This window comes from Dermacentor albipictus, chromosome 1 (genome assembly GCF_038994185.2).
Source record: "Dermacentor albipictus isolate Rhodes 1998 colony chromosome 1, USDA_Dalb.pri_finalv2, whole genome shotgun sequence".
In the NCBI taxonomy this organism is placed as follows: Eukaryota; Metazoa; Arthropoda; class Arachnida; order Ixodida; family Ixodidae; genus Dermacentor; species Dermacentor albipictus.
This window is the reverse complement of record NC_091821.1, coordinates 376,765,941-376,784,215: the sequence shown is the minus strand read 5'-3', so window position 1 is coordinate 376,784,215 and position 18,275 is coordinate 376,765,941. Positions and strand designations below refer to the sequence as shown.

The 18,275-nt window shown below is 44.9% G+C and overlaps 1 protein-coding gene and 1 non-coding gene across 2 annotated transcripts in view; both read left to right on the top strand.

Annotated features, from left to right (window-relative positions):
* LOC135901743 (neural cell adhesion molecule 1-like) overlaps positions 1–18,275 on the top strand; it is a 723,087-nt gene that overhangs the window by 401,481 nt on the left and 303,331 nt on the right. The window lies entirely within an intron of this gene.
* On the top strand, positions 16,529–16,600 carry TRNAT-CGU (transfer RNA threonine (anticodon CGU)). Its single transcript has one exon. It is a non-coding gene; the product is annotated as a tRNA-Thr (tRNA).

Genomic DNA, 18,275 nt, shown 5'->3' with positions numbered 1-18,275 from the left:
TGAAAGAGCGAACGCCGAGCGCAGCGGGTTATGAAAGAGGGCGGTAGCGAAGAGAGCGTGAGGAGGAAAGTGTAGGAGGAGGGCGCAGCGGCACCATGAGGCGGAAATCGGATGAGGAAAATATCGCGAAAGCATCAGAAGAAAAGCGTAGTTCCGCGCAAAACTGCTTCTGTGACGACGATGGCTACGAGATGGCGATACAGAAGCGCGCGTCGTCTGTTCACCGATGACGCCACCGATGCCATATATGGAAGCAAAGCGCTGCATGAGCGGATGTTTGTCTGCGGTGGCTGCTGTGAATCGCGCCCTCGCGTCACCCGCGCGCTGCCTCTCGCGAAGTCCCGATTAGCGGGGCACTCTTGCCACACTTCGTTCCGTTTGCAACATGCCGCACGGGACAGATTGTCCGCGCCAGCCAGTATATCGCGAAGTGAAAACACGTATATATTTGCCCTCAAATTACGTGTTAGAAAGTATTGTAATCGTCAGTGAACTTTTATGCGCCAGGGACGTATGTGGTCACGGTCCGGACACCTTTGGCTCAGAGAACAGCCACGTGTCGAATCGGTTTAAAGTTATCATGAGAGAGAAGCGTTGTACGTCGCACTGAGGACAGATACACAACGGGCGCTCGATGAAGTTATCACTATTTGGATGCTGTCGCTCTCACGCTTAATGTGATTCATCTATCACAAACTTCACGAACGTTGTCGTCCAATACACATTTTTCATTTTCCTGTGCTCCCTTCTGCCGCACGCCGCTGGAAACGTTTTGGAAGGGTGTCGGAGCTTGCGCCGGTTCATTTGTGTAGCTGCGGCCATGTTGTGCGCGCATTGGTTGTGCGTTTCGCGGATCGTGAACAATTATTATTATCTTCTCCAGGGCAACATGTCATTCCTGGAAGCCATGTAGCACTCACCGACTAAGGGTAAGCAGGCCTGAGTGCGCTGTTGTGCAAACGGTGCGGCCGGTAAAGGCGCGCTCAGTTCTGTTTGTAATAATAATAATATTTTGGGTTTTACGTGCCAAAACCACTTTCTGATTATGAGCTAGGCACGCCGTAGTGGAGGACTCCGGAAATTTTGACCACCTGGGGTTCTTTAACGTGCACCTAAATCTAAGCACACGGGTGTTTTCGCATTTCGCCCCCATCGAAATGCGGCCGCCGGAGTTCTGTTTGTGACGCAGCTGCTTTGGAGTTTGTTGTGCTGATTGCTGCACTTGCACATCACTTTTCGCATTCCTTTTACGCATTCGTTAGACATTTCGCATATTCAAGAAGTCTTCGAGCGCAGTTTTCTATACGTCGGGCTGGCCAAAGTGGTGCATGCTTCTTTACATCGACATCTATAGCCACAGCTCGTTCTTAGACTCAAATACTAAGGGTAAAAGTGCATCGTTGATAAGAAATAATATCAAAACGTAGCAAAACATACATACCTGCGCATATGAGTTGGGGTGTTCCACCATCAAAGGTCCCAATACGAGTGGCTGAACCACTTAAACAACGGCAACTGTGATACAGATGCACATATAATTGGCTGTTAGTTTATTACAGATTCTCGCTTTTCTTTAACTTCATGATGCTAGCAGTTTGCGCATGCTATATGAAGCATTATTAGAAAGAAACCATACTTGCATAAGCACTCATTCATACAGGCTGTGTTATTCCCTCGCGAGAACGCGGATTACATCGCCGACACCGTTGGCATAACTGAGCGAGACGGTTGTTTATGCTGATGTGCCAAATGCACCGTCTTCTGTTGCCCGTTCGACGGAGAGATAAACAGTGCAACTCGTGAATCGAGAAATATGTCAGCATAACAACATGTAAGGACCCACCAATCTACGTAGCGAATGCAACCGGCAGCCTACAGGAAAGGTGACGTACAGATATAAGTTGGCAGAACTCTACGTCGCCACTTGCCGTTTACTGTGTGCGCACCGTGCGAAGTGAAGAGTAGTTGATTTCAAATCTCTAAGGCCAGAACTGAATTAAAAAAGCAGTTTCCTTCGTCTTAACTGCTTACATTTCAATTCATGTCTGCCGGTACTGGGTGCACGAATTCGACGACGCCAGACCAGAATCAACATTGGCGCAAACTCCATGTGCATGGCTTGACAGGATTGAAGCTTGTGCATTTCAACTTCTTAAGCGCGTTCGACTAATTTTGAAACGGATTAATTAAGTACGAAATCGAAGGCACTGCTGCTATCGCGTTGTCGGTTTGATGGCCGATTGCGCAGGGTTCGGTCAAACGATTCTCGGCACGCTGATTTTGTCTGTGCCGTCGACAAGAAAGCCCGTCGCAATAGGACAACTCGTGCTCGGTGGTTGCGTAGTTGTCGGCCTGGTATGATAAATTAGTCTCAGCGACACACTGTGCTGAACAGTCGACCAGTCGTTGGCGTGAGCGCCTTGTTGGTCTCGTATCGACCCAGTGTTAGCACGTCTTAAACGAGGACGTGAAGTTAGGCACGCGCTGCAACCGCCAGCAGATGAAGGCTAATGCTGGAAGAAGACTTCGTCAGCAACGTGATGTGTTTAAATTCCGCCCAAGTGTAACCCAAGGGTTTTTCATTGTATTTGCTAGCCATCAATGAAAGGCGGCAACTATGGGTGGCTCACGGTGCAGTCTGGACCACACACCGGCCGCTTTCTGCTTTAAAGTTGAGTCGCAGTCTTACGCTACGCACGTTTTCGGCACCACACCGACGTAGAGCTACCAGGGGAGTTTCAACGTGGTACACGGCACGAGTGTGTGCAGCAGCGCATGTCCGAGTGCATTCTCTTTTTCTCGGGGGCTTTCCGCTAAGATCGGGCCACGTGACCGCGCGCTCACCTCTTCCAAAACTTTTCGTGAATAATCCGCCAGGGCAGGGCGCACGCGCCGTCACGCCGTGAAAAAGGTGGATTCTATACCGAAGAAGGCATGTTTTTATCCATATTTGAAACAGTGCAAGCAGGACGGAGAACACGGATAAGAGTACACAGCATGGGAGCCGACTGACAACTAAGGCGTATTTAATCGGATTGGACCTCCGAAGCGCATAGTTTGTAGCATCTATGATCTACGGGATAATCACCAGTTACGCTGGTGTGTTCGGTGTCGCATATACGGTAGCTGTAGTAGCAGTAAAAAGCATCATTATTGAAGGGATGGCCTCAAGCTCCGCGACGGGAGGGGGGAAGATATAGCCACGCTCGTCTATTCACTTTACTTCACTTCACTTTATTTCCAACACAAATTTGGGGGTCCTCCAGGCAAACAAGTTGACATAGACAACTTGATGAGACCTGGGGACAATATATACGAATGCGACGCGCCAATACATGTCTAACATGCGAATGCAACCCGCGAATACACGCGACGTGCCTCAAGCGGCCAGGCGCGCGGCAATTTTGCGTGCATTGGCGGGCTCCTTTCACGCTCGTAAAAACTCTTTCACGTAGCACGTATTGAGCGACAGAAAGCTGTATCGGAAGTTTTCATGTTGGTCTACAATATCCTCCCTTTTTATTTAATTATAATATTTGAGAAGTTGGTTAAATAGTTAAGAATAACTTTGTAATTATGTGGAGTGAAACAAATCATCTAAGTATCTCCAAGCGACGGCAAATAACATGACGTTGGTTGTCCCGCTACATGGCATATTCAAAATTTTAAACTCTTGGCTAAAGTTAGCTGGGACAACCTGTACATATGTCTACGTCGAGTTCATAACGACTCGGTCTTTATAAGCGGAAGTTTTGTAACTCGTGTGACCCATTTTCTTTTCTGTAACAGAGAAGAAAGAACGTTGTTACGCAGCTGGCTGTCATGTATGTAACGACATGCTTATAGCAAAGCTTTTACGAAACTTTATGGATATACCAAGACTATTGGAAGCCACCGCTGTGGAGGCTCAAACTTCTCAGCGCCAAGTGGATTCATTGAGAGGATGCCTACCATCGGCACATGGTTCACATTTTATTCGTCTCCTAATTGCTCTGATTCTGTGCTAATGTTTGGCCTTTTGGTATATTTCATTTTCTTTTGCTCTCGTGTCTTTTTTTATTTTGTTTTTAACAGATATCGTTACGTGATAGCCAGTGACGAAAGGGCTTTTAGTCGCTCACACTTGATTCAAACCGTGAAATGGCGCCTCCAGTTTGAAATAGTCTAATTGAGGCGAATGAACTCTCCATGTAACAAAGTTTTAGTAAAGCTTCGAGCAGTAACCATATACCACAAATATGTAGCTAGCCCAGAGGTCCTGGCTAATCTTTAGTACATTTGAATACGGTACTATGTAGCTATTTCTAGCAGCGATTGAGGGACATGTTATCTTCAAGTGACTGGCGCATGTTTCAAGCTCGTGCTTAGGTCAAAACTAAGCATAACTTACTTATCTTAAAACCACCTTTTTTTCTCATCATCATACGCAGTTCCTTGTAAGCAGATTTGAGTGTGTCTTGTGAAGTGCGATGCTCATGTCAGTGTCAGCAGCAGAAAAGCACTATAAGCTTCAAATAATGAAAAACTATATATGCAGTGGAATGAAACAGCACAATTTCTTTAAGCAGTGCCAGTGTTTCGAGCTTCATGCGATTGGAATCATGCAGCGAACCGGCAGGGAAACGGCGCGGAGATCATTACGTGTCGGCAGTTGATCAATATGGCCAAGTCAGGAAACTGACAGTGGTCTTGCAGAGCTCTGACGATAAAGTATTGAACCGATACAGATGTGACTCCCAGCGGGCAGGATGCAATTAGAAGACGGCCAATAGACACGCAAGTTTGTCCCGACACTGCCAGCAGCTTGACGAGCTAAAAAGGTGCAAAAGGCGCCAGTGGTGTCAAAAAGGCAATCATTTCTCGGGAGCCTCGACAGGACAAGTGGCTCAGAGGTGATGAGTGTAGTGGCGGAAGCAGACAACACAGGTTCCTTTGCGGACAGCCGGCGGCAAATACAAAGGCGCCGCTATACCGTCACTGCCGGCGTAGCAGAAGGCATCCAACAACGCGCATTCGTGGCAGTTGTTTCGCAATCTATTTATTTGCTTTGAAATATTAAGGAAGTTGTTTTACGGCGACCCCCTTTCTTCACCCGTTGCTGATTGCGCCTATGATGATAGTTCGGTGAGGGAGGATATAAAAGAAAGCAGTGTCAAAGTGGTTCGAGCTCGAAGAGTTCGACAAACTCGAGAAGGGCGGCGTTGTATGGTGGCGGTGATTGGCCCTGCCGCTTGTCGCCGCTCTTCTGGCGACTCTTGCAAAGGAAGTTGTTCGCCTAGCTGTGATTGTTTGAGGCGCCTCCTGCGAAACTCTCTCGGCCGCCGCCTCGGGCAATATTGGGATTGACAATGACTGTCGGAGCCGGCGGGGCGCAAGAAAAGGGGGTCGTGTGCACACACACAGAGTCTGTCGATAGGTCTGCAGGGTGACCCCGCATATAAAAGCACCTATATATGTTTGAATCTATAGCTTGGACATTGTTATTATTTTACTAGTCTTAGCTCCTCTCCGAGTTCGTCTATATATATGATGGCGGGTGTATAGTGGGGCTAATTAGTTGTTGGTCGATACACAGTAAGTATTAACTGCTAATTTGTCGACGTAACAAGCAGAAATTTTGTTTCGATGTTTCAACTAAGCACCTCGCATATATATCCTAGGCGTAGCACGCATTTACCGCTCCTCTTCGTTACTTTTTGGCGATTCAAGAAAAACATCTACATCGCAGCAAGCAGCTACTTGCCCAGAGCACCACGAGCAAAGGTCCAAGTTTCACTCGAGTCTTCTTTTGTCCATATGGGAAAGAAGCTATCTACTAGTCAGGTCTTTCTGACTCTTCAAAGCTAAAGAACACAAACATGCTTCAATAAATATGTGCGATATTCATTTAAGAGACAGAGAGAGAGAGAGAAAAGTCCATGCTGTCTGGGAAGACACTTGTTCATCTGATTGTGCACTATTAACTTGAATTTAGCACGTCCAGAGCTTGCGCGATGTTTTTTACATGCTTGAATTGTGTCGCTAATTGTCTTATTCAACAGTATACACAGCAGGTCCTCGTGAACGGCTCAGATGAAGCGCGAACCTTTATCTGCGAAGTAACTATGAAGTAAGCGGTTCCCTGACGTATACTTCATCCAGATTGCAAGTTCACTAGCAAGTAGTAACACGGCACCACTTATGCGACTCTTAATCTTTCTTTCTTTTTTCTTTTTCTTTTTTTTCTTCCTTTTTTGCGGTGTACTTATTTCAAAGCATATGTAAAAAAATAGCGAGAGGGGGCAAATAAATGTGTGCAGTTCCGTTTGCAGCAGGTACTGCAGCAATGAATTTTGCAACGGGTAAAATCTTCCGGGACATTCGACTTTAACGTGGCCTTCCTAAGCACCTTGTGTCTAATGTCCTTAGTACCAGGGCACAACCGCACGAGATAAGGACTGTCCGCAGTAGATACATGCGCCGGGCATTTAGGACACGTTGTAGAGTTGTCAACTGTAGATCCCCAGGCTCAGATGACAGCAGCTGTCCGGGCCAACCGGGCCCAAAGCTTCTGAAGACAAACTTCCTCAGCCGGGAAAAGGTTCCTGGGAACAAAGCAGGCACAAGGGGGTATTATCGCAAGTGTGTCCCTTCGAAGAACGGACATCTACAGGCTTGTAAGAGAGAGATCGGGGGGAGGGGGAGGGGCAGAAGGAACCGAGGATGGTGAATTGCCAGGTAAAGATATGGCGAGTGAACCATTCAGTCAACCAGGTTGTTGAGCGGACTCCAGTTGTGTCGAAATACAAATACGAGGCTAGAGTTGTAGGACCTAAAGTCTTTGTTAAAACTCCTTGAGGGACATCAAGCCTTTTAATATTTCGTTCTAGATAATTTGATAATTTAAGCTTACAACCGTTTCTTCATTCAATGACCACAGTGTCTAATACTCGACGAATTCAATTACGTCGCGAAATTATTCTGAGATGTCTGTGCCGAGTTTCTCGCGCGCATCTTTCTTTGTACTTGTTTTTCTCGCTCAGTTTATCGGGTCGTCATAAAATATTTCAGTAAATATAGGCGATATATCTTTCAAGTAATCCGCAGTGAATAATCAACGAATCATCATGTTCCGGCCCTGTGTTAAGGTTGTCTTCTCGCAAGCAATTCATAATGCACATAATAAATTGTTAATTCTTAACTAAGCCACTTTAAACTCCAATCTAATCTTTTAAGCTATATTAAGTACTTAATCCGTAAACATAGGGAATACCTTATGGCTAACGACCGGCGTTTTCTGCTTGGTAACGATATTTTGAGCGTGAAGTTGGCGTGCGCCCCTAACGTAGTTATTTTCTTTTGCGCCTAGCTTATGCAGGTTGTCGTAATCCACCATGATCCTTTGAAATTAATCAGTGAACTTTCGTTGTTTCTTGGTTACTGCATCATTAAATAAACAGCCCCCCCCCCCCAGAGGATAACACACGAAATGCCTTCCAAACGACACACTGAATCGCCACCAAGGAATAACGTAAGCCGTTCCTAACTGACCAAAACTACGAAACGTTTTTTACTTGCTTATAGTTCTCATTTGACAGTTTTCTAATAACGAGATTCTCTAATTCAAACAACCATCTTTTATGTCTCGTACTCATTCCGAAAAGCAACTATTTGCTAGAAATCCCCAAGCATTGCGTTTTGGACGTATATTGTATAATAAATGCGGCGCCTTCTTTATCAAACAGAAGATGCACTAAATCAATTTATCCTTCAAGTACCGAAGAAAAAAAAAAGATTAAAAATATATTTTATTTATTTTCACTTGCACGTATCCTTCGCGTACTTTTATAAGACACCCGGGAAATTATCTTAAGTTTCGCTGCACAATTAGTTTTCTTAGTACGTTCCAGGCCAGAGCCATATTTTATCAGTCACCACAAATGCAAAGAGAACTCCAAGCTTGAAATGAAGCCCATATAGCGTTTCCTGACCCTTCTATTCACAATTTGTGTGTGCGAATCTTGGTACATTGCAGGTGCACACACCCATGGCCAAGATAAACACCGCTTCGGTAAATTTTCCTTTAAATTGTCCATAATATCATCTATGTCGAATCTAAGGGCGTGTAATCACAGAACACGTAAATCGTGCATTTTCGTTTCTGAGTGTACCGGTAAGGCTGCCGCGATAAGTTGGAAAATCTTGTTTTGTGGACTGTGACCCGTTCCCAGCTCCTGGCGAAATTCTCTATTTCGGCCCCAGTGCAAAGTGATTGAGTTGATAGGTGTACTTGAGTTGAATACTTTTACTGATTATTCGTCACATCTAAAATGAATGCCGCAACCCAGACTCGAAAGTTGTTTTGCACGTATGCTTGCGTTTGCAAATCAAGAGCATTATAGTACTTCTGGTGAAGCGTTTGAGCGCCGCTGGATTGTCACGCAGTGAAGAACAAAATCTATAATTTGCTCCTTTCTGTCATAGCAGCGCAGTGGGCGTCATCACACGGTTATCGCTATATCTTTATCTTAAATTAGGTGTTAAAATTTCGCTGCCGCAATGATAACTTCATTCCTCAGTTTCATATAAAACGAGAGATTCCTAGGGGACCACAAGGAGGCAATACTTCAACTGCTGATTTTTTTTTTAAGACGCATAAAGTCTTTGAGGATATCGACGCTAGACGTAGTAATTAAAGCTAAGCTTTCTTTGCTTACACACAAGGTTTCGCGTGACTGGACCTGCAGCTGTCTGCTGCTGGGTTGGTAGGTATTTCGATGGCTACATTTGTGGGTATATGTGGCCTTCGGAGTTAACTTATGGTTTTTTTTTTTAATTTGAACGTGATGCTAGCTTTACAAAATGTGCTTGCAGGGGCGGTGTATTCAATTTGATGGACACAAATTTCTCGAATTGGAGTAATGATATTCTCTAATCCAAACAACAAACAACTCTCTTTTATGTCTCGCACTTTTCTTGCTATTACGCTTACGTTACAAGTTTATATTTCAATCGTTTAATGTAATCATGCTTAAAAACTTCACTATGTTTCATTCGCCTGAAGCGCTTCTTTTCCGAAGTATTCGTCATCAAGTTTGACACTCGGTGAGCTAATTTGGCATTCGTGGGCGTGGATCTTCACACAGCGGCAAACCTGACGATTACGCTCAGCGCGTGTGAGGGAGAGGGAAAACATCAGCTGCGTAGCTTGTTTTCGCCAGCTGAAAACAAGGGCGCAGCTGTTATCGGCTTAGCCCACCTTGCAAATGATGTGCCTCACGCATTAAGCTACGTCACAATGGGAGCTTCCCATTGTGTCGAGATCCATACCCCTGAATGCGAAATTAGATGAATGAGTGTCACATCTGACGATGAATATCTCGGAACAGAAGCACTCCAGAAGAATCGAATAAGTAGAAGTTGCCTTGAAATATGTTGTTTTTTTCACGTCTCGGATATAAACATACACCATAATCGTAACAGCAAAGAGTGTATTAACAAGGTCTGTTTATTATTTACTTAGTGTCTGTAACTAGTTACGAAACTTGTGCGCGCCCAAACACATCAACTGCCTGTGCTAGAAGCTTTTGCCCCGCTAGAACAGCATATTTATTAAAAGTAACAATATTACAACATTGAAGGCCCTGTATATACGAAGCTTATATGTATCCCGAATGCAAGTACCTCTACACGAGCTTATATAACCCGTGTATGCTGACTGATAATGTAGTGTCAGTTGAGTTCTGTGTAATAGAAAAAAAAAATTTAATGAAGTAACATGGGAAGGGAATAGTGGAGATTACAGAGAGGTAGGAGGAAGCCGTTTACACCGATGTACAATATAACGACTTTTTCAGGGTGTATACATAGCTCGCTTGGAAAGTCACTTTCGTGGGAGTGTTTTTAACCTGTCGCACGCACCGTCACTGTTTAGTTCACGCAGAACAACCAAACTGCAAGGCCGGACTACTCCAGGAAGTCGCACACTGACTGGCTTACCGAACCGGAGGGCCTCGAGTGGCTGATTTCCCAGGGTAAAAATATTATGCGGCGGCCATCAGCTATCGCAAACTCGAATGAGAGACAGAGAGAGAGAGAAAAAGAAAAGAAGAAAGGCCAGTAGGTTAACTATGTTGCACGTAGTTCGCTAACCTACACTAGGGGGACTAAAAGCGGGAAGAAAAGAAAATCGAAAAGAGATAAGATAAAAAGGCATGCGCGCGCACGCATAACAATGCTCGCTGCATACAAAGGCGGCCACGGCGCAGAGCGGCCACAGCAACGCTTGGTGGTCATTCGCCATTTCTCGGGGTTCACTGCCAACTCTTTTTTCTGGAAAAAGCCTACGTCCTACGAGCGTCATATTCTGAATGAAAAATACTCACCAATAACTTCACAAACTAGCATTAATTATAATAAGTAATCATGAGAGTTTCATAACCTAATCATGGCTGAATAAACGTGCCTCGAATGACGTCACGTCACTTGCTTAGAGAAAACAAGTTATGTAAAAGGCTTCCGTGCCAATAATTGATGGCTCGTAGGCTAGAACCTGCTCGCGCGGAAAACGGCCCAACACATCAAAGAAATTGAAATATGAAGATGTAGAATAAGGGGATGAGGAGGTTGGGCGAAGAGGACCTCCCGAAAGCACCGAGAGGCCATAAGCGTGCTCCTGTGTCCCTCTTGAAAGAGCAAGTGGCAGGGGCGGCAGAGCAAGCAACCCTCGCACTTCCGCTCGAGGCATTGCTTCGGGGCAGATGTTGTCTGGCGGCAAAGAACCAGGGGCGTAGCCAGGGGGGGGGCTTATGGGGCTTCAGCCCCCCCCGAAATTTTTTCGTGCTGTCCATGAACTGCCGACCAAAGCGACCCCCGGCGCCGGAAATCACTCTGGATTTTGTCTAGAATGTCTTTTTGACGCTCGAAAAGACATTTAACCGCGAAGATTGCAAACTCGGGCTGGATTTCGTGGCAACGCCCATACACCGGGAGTCACATAACGCCAAGCAGTCCCATCCGAGCACAAAGTTTCAAGGGCGCTTTGATGGTGAGCGGGCGCGCCGCGGCATCTCACTGAGGCCACGGAATCTATGGAGCGCATGGATATCAATTGCGAAACTTTATGGGTATAAATCTCACAAGCTCTTGATGTGAAACGTGCATTGACATTTCCAAAGTTGTCCTTTAAATTTTCTATTGCGGGACTTTGTGGGTTTAATGTTGTTATAAACATTTGGCGCCATAGGTCTATTGACTTTTCTGAAGTCTTACATCGGAACATACAACGAGACAAGCCAAATCAACACACTAGCAGACGAGTTGACAAAGCAGGCAGCGAGGTCCAATGAGACGAAGCGTTGGGGTGGTTCATTTGTGCCGTCATGTCACATAAAAAAATATCAACATTTTTTTTTTAACCTGCGCCAGAACATCCATGTCAAGACACTAAAGCCAGCCAAAGTAACTACGTTCTTATTTATTTTTTCTACTATGACTTCTATTCGCGAGGACACTTTGAGCCTCTTCTTTTTTTTTTTTTTGTTCTCGCTACCCTACCCGCGGGCTGCCAGAGCCAGCCAGAGCGCAAACGTTTTTCTCGTATGGCCCCGACCACCATGCGGTGCACTTCGGTGCGCGTTCGGTTTGCTCTGGCCGAGTGGATTTTCACCGGACAGGGTTTTGGACGCTTTCTGGCTAGCAGACGAGAAAAAAAAACAATGGTCGCTCGCCGCCATCACTGTGGGGACTCGAAGGATTGCACCGCATTCCTTGAGCGGAACCTTTCCGGAAAGTCTTGTTTCGCCGCTGTAGGATGCTGAGCAGCATGCGTATGGTTCTCAGTGGACCAAGCGTCTCATGTTTTCTTCGGTATTCCTTCCGTAGCCCCATTAGGTGCCCGAAGTAGGCATTAGATTCTGGCCAACATACTTTCCTATGCGTTTTTTTATTCATTTTGGTGCCTCCGCCCCACAGAAAAAAAATACATTGTTGGGGCGCAGCGAATAGTCGCATGGTGAAAGTTCGAGTTTGATACTTCTTTTGCGGAAAGTAAAGGGCGACGGGACGCTTCAGTTGCCGGATACGTTTATTATATTATTGTGAAATCAATTATATGGACACTCCAGGCGCATTCCTGCCATCGCCCTCATGTTTCGTATAAAGTCCAAGGGTGATAACATCGTGACCACGCGCTGCATGCTGTATGTGCGTGTGAAAGCGTAGGAGGGGAGGTGGAATGGGTGAGCCGACGATGGTGGCTGAGTCTTGTGTGCGCGAAGGAGAAAAGCGGGGAGCAAGCGCGCCGCCTTCCGTCGCGCGCAATACATCGGGGGGAGTGGATGGAATGGGGGCGGAATCTAGGATTCTGTGAATCTATGATTGTGTAATATGTTTATTTGCCTTGTTTGACGCATTATATACAGTTACTTCTTCTTACATACATAGACTCATTGGAGACTTATACGTATACTTAAATATCTTGTTGCGAGGTTTTGTGTATACATGCAGTGAACTTTGTTTCCAGTGACACTTTTTTGTCCTTTGTCAAGCCGTATTTTCGCATTTGCATATCGCATTGTATCTTTGCATTTCTAATGTACGAGGGCGAGTCAAATGAAAGTGAACCCACCCTAACCGCGCAATAATGGTTCGGTTCATTATCTGCGAGGCGTGCGCGCAGGAGAAGGGCATGTCTCATTTACAAAAGTGACACGCAGGTGTGAAGATAAATATTCTTTAATGCTCTCATAGACTGGGTTGAATATGGTTGCGTCACATAATGGACACTTCAAAAGTTGAACAGCTGGGTGTCGCGAAATTTTTGACAACTGAAGGTGTTTCCAAAACAGAACTTAGTCACCATATGACTGCCGTGTACGTTGAACACTGCATTTCATTGACCACTGTGAAGCGTTGGAGCAAACGGTTCAAAGGACGTTGTAAAGACATTGCAAGACCGGGCCAAAACCATCGTGCAATCACCTCCCACACAATTTCAAAGGTTCATGAGCTGCTGAAACAAGAACGGAGGATAAGCATCGATGAACCGGCAGACCGTCTGAACATCAGTCACGGTTCGATTCACGCCATAATTCATGAGCTTCTCGGTTATCGGCTCTCTGGTGCGCAATGGATTCGCAAGATTATGCATCGCGAAAGACGGAGAAGTTTCGCGCTGCCTTGACTCATCTGATCGGGTATCACAATGACCATGACGACTTCTTGTTTGCAACTGTGATCGGGGACGAACCTTGGTGCTACTACTACGAGCCTGAAACACGACGGCAAAGCTTACAGTGGAAACATTCGAATTTACCACGCCCAAAGAACGTAAAGGCCATCATTTCCCCTGGAAAGGTGTTGTTGACTTTTTTGTTTCGATCGACAGGGTCCATTACTGATAGAATTTGCTAAATCTTGAGAGGCTATCAATTGTTTCCGATATTGTGAAACGCCAGAACGGCAGCGTGTCGCAATCAAGAACGAACAACGTGGAAAATTGACGAATGGGGTCATCTTGTTCCACGACAATGCCTGTCCCCACGTCGCTTATGTGGTTAATGCAAAACTGGCAAAGTTCAAGTGGGAAACGCTGCAACATCCGCCATACAGCCCAGACCTGTCACCTTGCGACTTCTACATTTTGGGGCAACCGAAAAAACAGCTCAAGGCAACCAGATACAGACTTTTTGAAGCAGCAACCCAAGGAGTTTTATAAGACGGGAATCACGCAACTCGTTAGTCAATAGGACAAACGTCTAAATTCTCATGAAGACTACTTTTAAATAAAGTACCCCGTTGTTGGCTCATTCATTTGACTTGCCCTCATATATCTTGCAGAACTCCTGCTTTTTATACGTGCTCTCTGTCGCGACTATAACTTCGATGCAATTACTCACGATACACGACAAGGGACAGCTACTCCTGCGTAATACATTGGAACAAACGACAGCGTCATTGAGATTTTTCACTGGCCATTGCATATATACAAGAATGTAAGCACGGTTCTTGAATGACAAAATTTCATTAACATATTTGTCCTCAACTTGTTCAGTTCATCGCCTTTTAATTTTTCATATCAGCGGCATGCACTGCTTTCCTGGTTTCGAACTGATATAGTTCTAAAGTGCGTGTGATATTTTCTTTACTTAATAAATAGACAAAAAACATGGAAGCATTGAAGTCAGTTATGTTGGGCACAATTTTTGGCACACACGAGTACAATATTTTATGAAAAAATACATATTTTACTTGTATTTACAGTGCGTAGCTTTCAAGAATTCGTTTGCAGCATCTTTGGCAATGGCAATGCAGTTATTATTCATGTATTTGATCCTTCGATAAATTGTTTAAGAGGAAGCTTTAGCTCGGGCCCAGTCCGACGCGGCCTATTCAAATACTTGTAAAACGCAGAAACGCTTTTCTGAGATAATCCTGCTAATCGCTTTTATTGAAATTGGTTGCATTTGAGAGAGAAAGTTAAATCCTAGTGTCTGTTGGAAACAGAACTTTCATTTAGGGCCTGAATTTTGTTTAAAATATTTTGGAAAATTCGAAAGTTTGAAAAAATAGAAGCATGACGTTTACAAATTAATAGCTATATGCATGAAGAACAGATATTGTGGTTCTGTAAACGGCATTTATTATAACAGTCAAAGCGGACAAGTTTGCTGTGTCAATTTGTATCTTACGTGAATTGGTTACGTTGTGTACAAGGGATCTGCAAAAGCCGTATTTCCACAATACTAAATTTTTTTGTGATTCATGTGTACCATATCTATTTTGACCGCTGTAGATGTACTATTAGATGCAGTTCACCTAATTGTGATATCATTTTTCATTGTTGAGTCACGGAGTTTTAAACTTGATAGTTTCGTTTTCTGAAAATGTTCAATTTTGGCCAATTTTCAATAAATAATTGACCACCTAGATCAAAAATTCGAAGCCAGTAGTCACTAGAATTAAACTTTTTCTTTTAAATGTAACAAACCTCCTCAAATTTGGAGAAGTGGTTGCAGGGAAAAACGAATTCTCCTTCTACATGTACTTAAATAGGAGCACCCGAGCTAAAGCTTCCTCTTAAGGAGGAGGCTGAACTGCAACGTGCAGATATATATATATATATATATATATATATATATATATATATATATATATATATATATATATATATATATATATATATATATATATATATATTGGGCCAGTGGCGTAGCCCCCCCCGAACAAAATTTCTGGCTACGCCACTGGTCACTGGCCCCGTAATTTTCTACCTCCATCAAATGCACCCGATCACCGAGCACAACTGTCACGAGGTAACTCTAAGCGACAATCAGAAAGTCATAAATGCGACAAAAAAACACTGCAGGTCCCTATACCGCGGGTATGTATATACTACTGAAGCATTGGCCAGACCGCAAATCCAGTTGCACAGCAATTTGTGAATTATACTTGTATTTCTGCACAGCAAGGAATTCGGCTCGCGGTTGCGAAAAGTCCACCTTAAATGGCACGTTGTCACGCGTCATAGCTGTCACGCCTCGTGCATTATGAGGGTTCACGTGCCAAAACCACGATCTGATTATGAGGCACGCCGTATAGTGGGGGACTCCGGAATAATTTGGACCACCTGGATTTCTTTGATGTGCACCTAAATCTAGGTACACGGGTATTTTAGCATTTAGCCCCCATCGAAATGCGGCCACCGTGGCCGGGATTCAATCACGCGACCTCGTGCTTAGCAGCCCAACACCACTAAGCAGCCACGGCGGGTTGTGTACACGTTTGTGAAACTGAACTTATTTAGGCGTTCTCGCACAATGCAAAGTACTTGTGTTTACCTATGCAAATGTATACATGTTCATATTTTGTGGGTTCCTAGACTCACGCACATAACTTTTTGTTAATACCGACTTACTGACTTTCGGGATAATTGTGCGCTACACTTTGTTACAAATGTCGGGACAATATTTTTCTTTGCCAAGCGACGGCGAGTATGTAATGTCACCTGATGGCGCCAACCTCTCCTATTACATCAGGTCACTATAAAATAAAATATCGTCGGTATGACAGCTGATACACGATTGAACCGTCGGATGGCTGAACGTTCCAGAGAACGCTTCGAAATCGCAAATAGATAGAATGGCGAAGATAATTTCCTTTTGGAACTTTGCATTAACTCATTACGTGGAGTAATGCGCTCTGCATGATATATATGCACCACCTTCACGTGATTAATCTCCTTCAATTGGCTTATGTCGCTCTCGTTACACATCGTCATTACCGCCTTTCGTCGTCTCTGCCACTGCCACCCTCGAGCAGGAACCTTCGGCTACGTCAATCTCGCGACGTACCACTGATGAAAAGCAATGGACTTGAAGGGGCAGTGCTGACGGAGAGGCGTCAGAATGCCTCATATAACGTCCTATACCCTTTTGAAAAACGGTGCGTGGATCAAGCATTTCGCAGTATGATTTACAACTATACGGGCCTTGACTGTATCGGCAGTTGTAGGAAAACAAATATCCAAGAAAGCGGATGAGAAAACGGCGCCGTTGTAGCTCAATTGGTAGAGCATCGCACGCGTAATGCGAAGACGTGGGATCGTTCCCCACCTGTGGCAAAGTTGTTTCTTCAACCACTTTCATTTCCGTTAATTTATCATTTCTTTAATTCAATCAGTCAGTATAAGTAATCTCCTCTATGTTGTCTTTGGTGTCATTGTTTGTTGGTTTCTTACGATATATATATGTATGTTTTTTTTTTGTGGAGGGGGGGGGGGCTGGCCTCTCGAAGATCAAGCATGAATTTAATACGCCTGTATTTACGTTCTGCCCTTCGGCGGATGGCTCAAAGCCGTTGGAATTGGACGTCCAATATATTTAGGCAAAGGCTTAAACTTGCACAAGGAATCTTACCGTAGTCCTTGCTGTCTCGTTTTCCAAGCTGCAATTCAGCGCTCGTGACTATTTTGGCATGCTTACTTCGTAAGGTCGATTGGGCGACGAGCGTATATGTGAGACAGACTTTGCAAGACTTTTAATCCCAAGCAGGGGCGTAGCCAGGGGGGGGGGGGGCTTATGGGGCTTCAGCCCCCCCCGAAATTTTTTCGTGCTGTCTATGCAGCGCCGACCAAAGCGACCCCCGGCGCCGGAAATCACTCTGGATTTTGTCTAGAATGTCTTTTTGACGCTCGAAAAGACATTTAACCGTAAAGATTGCGAACTCGGGCTAGATTTCGTGGCAACGCCCATACACCGGCAGTCACATAACGCCAAGCAGTCCCATCCGAGCACAAAGTTTCAAGGGCGCTTTGATTGTGAGCGGGCTCGCCGCGGCATCTCACTGAGGCCACGGAATCTATGGAGCGCATGGATATCAATTGCGAAACTTTATGGGTATAAATATAATAAGCACTTGATGTGAAACGTGCATTGACATTTCCAAAGTTGTGCTATAAATTTTCAATTCCGGAACTTTGTGGGTTTAATGTTGTCTTAAACATTTGACGCCAAAGGTCCACTGACTTTTCTAAAGTCTTACATCGGAACATACAACGAGACAAGCCAAATCAACACACTAGCAGACGAGTCGACAAAGCACGCAGCGAGGTCCAATGAGACGATGCGTTGGGGTGGTTCATTTGTGCCGTCATGTCACGTAAAGAAATATCAACATTTGTTTTTAACCTACGCCAGAACATCCATGTGAAGACACTAAAGCCAGCCAAAGTAACTACGTTCTTATTTATTTTTTCTACTTTGACTTTTATTCGCCGAGGACACATTGAGCCCCTTCAATTTTTTTTTTTTTTGTTCTCGCTACCCTACCCGCGGGCTGCCAGAGCGAGCCAGAGCGCATATGTTTTTCTCGTATGGCCCCGACCACCGCGCGGTGCACTTCGGTGGGCGTTCGGTTTGCTCTGGCCGAGTGGATTTTCACCTGACAGAGTTTTGGAACCTTTCTGGCTAGCAGACGAGAAAAAAAAAACAATGGTCGCTCGCCGCCATCACTGTGGGGACTCGAAGGATTGCACCGCGTTCCTTGAGCGGAACCTTTCCGGAAAGTCATGTTTCGCCGGTGTAGGATACTGAGCAGTATGCGTATGGTTCTCAGTGGGCCAATCGTCTCATGTTTACTTCGGTATTAATTCCGTAGCCCCACTAGGTGCCCGATGTAGGCATTCGATTCTGGCCAACATAGTTTCCTATGCGTTCTTTTTTTCATTTCGGTGCCTCCACCCCACAGAAAAAAAAATACATTGTTGCGGCGCAGTGAATTGTCGCATGGTGAAAGTT